This window comes from Microtus ochrogaster, unplaced genomic scaffold, assembly GCF_000317375.1.
Source record: "Microtus ochrogaster isolate Prairie Vole_2 unplaced genomic scaffold, MicOch1.0 UNK14, whole genome shotgun sequence".
NCBI lineage: Eukaryota > Metazoa > Chordata > Mammalia > Rodentia > Cricetidae > Microtus > Microtus ochrogaster.
This window is the reverse complement of record NW_004949112.1, coordinates 7,087,885-7,092,537: the sequence shown is the minus strand read 5'-3', so window position 1 is coordinate 7,092,537 and position 4,653 is coordinate 7,087,885. Positions and strand designations below refer to the sequence as shown.

The window sequence follows — 4,653 nt, the reverse complement described above, 5'->3', positions numbered from 1 at the left end:
AAAGAACATCCCCATTGTCTCAGAATGTGGGTGTACCCCTCGCGGTCCTGAGTTCCTTGCTCGTGCTCCCCCTCCTTCTGCTCCTGATTTGGACCCTAAGATTTCTATATAAGCCTCAAAATAGGTTTTTAAAATTACTACTTAAAAAATACTTAGGGTTTCTCTTACATAGGCTTGCCTAAAATAAGGATCCTGAATATCCCACTTGATTGTTTGTTTTTCAAGACACCATAGATGTAAAAAAAAAAACCCTAACCTTTAAAATCATTAAAATGTTCATATTCAAAAATACACTTTCATATAAACTATATATATGTATATCTATATATACACACACACATATATATGTCTAATAGGAAAACTATATATGTATATCCATATATCCATATATCCATATATCCATATATCCATATATCCATATACATACATACATACATACATACATACATACATACATATATGTCTAATAGGAAAAACAACCTATTCCAGAGCGGGGGCAATGTTTCCTGGAGTCAGTCAGCAGCCCTGAGCCATAGGGACCATGTAGTAGACACAGAATTGGGATAAGGATCAAGGAGAGAACAACTTGAACAGAATTGTATGGTTACATATATCTATCTTGTCCTTAAAGTCAGGCTTAAAAAGTTTAGATTTAAAAACTCATGTTAATTGTCCCAAAGAAAGATTGGATGCCTTTAGGGGTCTCTATTTTGTTACTCATGTGGTTGCATTGATTAAATCTACCTTTTTCTGTTATTTTCTTATTTGTTACTTATGTGGTTGCATTGATTAAATCTACACTTCTACTGTTATTTTCTTATTTGTTTCTTATGTGGCTGCATTGATTAAATCTACCCTTTTACTGTTATTTTTTTATTTGTTACTCATGTGGTTGCATTGATTAAATCTACCCTTTTACTGTTATTTTCTTATTTGTTTCTTAAAAGCTTTTAGTTTACTATGAGCCAAAATGAAGCTGGATTTAGTTAATATTTTTCGTGTACATGAGCATTTACCTATAAGCTACTTTGATAATAATAATTAAATACTTTATCAAGAAACTCCAAAAACCATAATCACCATGTAGACCTATGTCTTACACACACACACGTGCGCATATATATAAGTATAAAATATATTTTAATAAAGCAAGATTTTGAACATCATTGTTTAAATTATATTTTCTATAAGCCTCATTGTAAAAACTAAACTTATTATAGAGATCTTCAGTAAATATCTATATCTATTTATTTATATATAGTACAATCTTAATGAATAGATTTATATTAAAACAATCTTGAAGAAATCATATGAATTTTGTTATTCATTCTATAGTAAATAACAATGTATATAAGTACACATATTTAAAATCTGTTTGGAAGGTGAATCCACATTGTTAGATATGAATTTGTAGATTGTTTAGAGCAAAAGCATATTTTAACAAATATTGCACAGAGGGCTACTGGTTTTTATTTTTAAAATCTATTTTTATTATTACTGTGTGTGCAGATGTATGCATGAGTGCAAGTGCACGTAAGTGTCACGTTGTAAGTGTCACGTCGTAAGCGTCACATCATAAGCGTGACGTTGTAAGCTTCTTGGTGCCTTCTCTCTTACTCTACATGAGGTCAAGGAGACTGATAGGCCAGGCAGCTCATGCTGAACAATGTTTCCAAAACTCCACAGAGCTTCCACGTTGGGATCAGACACGGTCGAGGAGAAAGTGGAGAGACTGCTGAAGTCCAGTGAGAAGCAATATAGAAAAGAGAAGACAAAATCTAAAAAGAAGGAAGTCTAAGCAACAGAGGGAACGGAAGAAACTTCCCCTCAAAGCTAACACCGTTAAGAAGAAAGAGCTTTCTGGAGATGATGAACATGTGGAGCCTCCTCAATCCAAGGAGGCCACAAAGCAAGAGGAGGCCCATCAGTACGGCACACGGCTTCACGCAGCACTTCCAAGAAGAAAGAGGAGCACCCTGAGAAAAAAAGTGGTCTTTGTTAAAAATCAAAGAAATAAAAATCGAGGAGCCTTCTGAAGAAAACACCAGTGTTCTAAAGCACAAGAAGATGAAGGAAGGGAAGGAATGGAATGCAGAAATTGATGAGAAAATCCCAAGGCTCATTCTTAATCAGACCCAAACTCTGATGAAACTGCTTCTGGAAAAAGCAGTCGTGAGACAGAGCATAAAGCTTGGGGGACAAAAAGAAGGGACTTTCTCAACTCCATATCTGAGGAGACTCAGGCTTCTCTGAGATCACGGGGTGTGCTTCTGTTTCCTATGCAGTCAAAGACATCCCACCATGTATCAAGGACAGGAATACCTGGACAGGAAAAAGGGAGACATTCTCCCTTGCATTGAGAAGCTTCAGGACAGGTTATAAGACAGGAAGAGAGAGAACTGGCAAACTAAGTAAGCAGACATGATAAAAACAAAGCTCTCAGTGGCTTGTTTTAATGGTGCGCCTATTCAAATGGTAGTCAAATAAAATGAATATATAATGGGGTTGTCCATGTTTGAACCCCAGGGTGGATTGAAGATTTTTTACACTTACAGAATGGTAAGCTAGAACTCACCAAACTTAAACATGTCATGCATGAAGTGGGCCAGATGTTTGCTGATCAAATGGAAGAAATTTTAAGTGTGGCATGCAAGAAGGATTCAGAAGACAAGCCCAAACATTGTTTTTCATAGCAATTTGTTTTATTGGGTGTTTGCCTTAGTTAGGGTTTTTATTGCTGTGAAGAGACAACATGACTATGGCAACTCTTGCAAAGTAAAACATTTAATTGGGGCTGGCTTATGACTTCAGGGGTGTAGGCCATTATCACATGGTGGGACATGGTGGCATGCAGGCACATGTGGTGCTGGAGAAGGAGCTGAGAGTTCTACATCTTGTTCTGCAGACAATAGGAAGTGAACTCAGTGTCACCATCTATGTAGCTTGAAGCCCAGAAGACCACAAAGCCAGCTCCCACAGTGACACTCCCTCCAACAAGGCGACAGCAAAGCCACACCCCCTCATAGTGCCACTCCCTATGAGGGCCATTTTCTTTTAACACTACAGTGTTTAAACACCACAGGGTTCAATTTGAAGAAATAGATGAAATCTAACAAGTGAATCTGATTAGTAAAAAGACTCAGAAAACAACCGTAACCACGGAGCACCAGGCTACTGTCACTGGACAGAGAGGGAAGCAGCCATTGGGGATGTGATCCCAGTGTCCTCTCTGAAGCCAAAAAAGAAGCCCAGAAACTGCGACAGAGGACATGTGTAAAGGGTCCAGTCATTACATGGTCACATTCCACAGAAGCAAAAAGAAATAACCCTGAAAGGCTCTCATGGTGACAGTTTCGGGGTTTTGGTGGCAACTAACATTGCTGCATGTGGGTTAGACATCCCTGAGGTTGACCTGGCTATGCAGAGTTGTCCAACCCCTGCATCCATCCATCAGGTGGACAGGCAGAACTGAAAGGGTAAGGGTTTGCACCTGATTTTATCAGAGCAAGGAAGAGGATCAGTAAGCACAAGTGGACCAGAGAGTGGGCATTGAACATGAATGAGTAGATGTTCCTTCTGCAGCAGATATAATAAGAGCTTCTAGCACAGAGTAGTGGTATCGGGCTTTTGGATTCTGTGCCTCCTATTGCCATCGGCCTTTTCAAGCTGTGAGCTGAGAAGATGATCAAAAAGAAGGGCGCTGTGGAGACACTGGCAACAGTGCTGGCACACATTTCAGGGGCCATATCGATCAACCAGCATTGATCAACTCACAGCAGGACTTGGTGACCACGACACCGCAAGTCTCAATTGAAATGCCAATGTTAGTTATTTTTGACCAAAACTTAAGGAGCCCCTGGACAAAAGAAGGGAGCGTTTTCCTCAAAGGAAAGTTGGGAGTCTGTTTTGATGTCTACCACTGAAGCAGTCACAGAAATATAGAAGTGGTACAATGGTGGCAGCCTGCTGTGGCCACAGAGCAGCAGATCTGAAGGGCCCAGGAAAAATATCTAGGTGGCAGAGTCAGTGGGAAGGAGGCACGGTGCCTTCAGAGGGCAGCAGAGAAGCAGACTTCAGGAGTAAGGGATCTCCCAACACAGGCCAGAAGCCAAGCTTTAGTGAAGCCTTTGGGCAATGTAATGATTCATGCGAGATGGTTATTGACAGCCATGTTAATTAAGTCCATTAAGAGTTTATGTCCCTTTTATTGATGGCCAGACCAAGAGCAGCTTGAGCCTCTGAAAAGGTCCTTGGTGCTCATGCTCAGGGGCACAGCATTTTATTTTATTTATTTATTTTTTTAAACTGCTCAACCAAATTTTTTTTTATTGAGAAAAGGAAAAAAAAAGTTTCAGCCTCCTCCCAGCCTCCCATTTCCCTTCCCCTCCTCTCACCCTTCTCCCCCTCCCCACACTCCTCTTCCCCTCCCTCTCCAGTCCAAAGAGCAGTCAGTGTTCCCTGCCCTGTGGAAAGTTCAAGGTCCTCCCCCCTCCGTCTATGTCTAGGAAGGCGAGCATCCAAACTGGCTAGGCTGCCACAAAGCCAGAACATGAAGTAGGATCAAAACCCCATGCCATTGTCCTTGGCTTCTCATCAGCCCTCCTTGCTTGCCATGTTCAGAGAGTCCGGTTTTATCCCATGCTTTTTCAGTCA

General features: G+C 40.5%; 1 pseudogene; it reads left to right on the top strand.

Annotated features, from left to right (window-relative positions):
- LOC113458289 overlaps nt 1–4,142 on the top strand; it is a 14,251-nt pseudogene extending 10,109 nt beyond the window's left edge.
- The last annotated feature ends 511 nt before the right edge of the window (nt 4,143–4,653 follow it).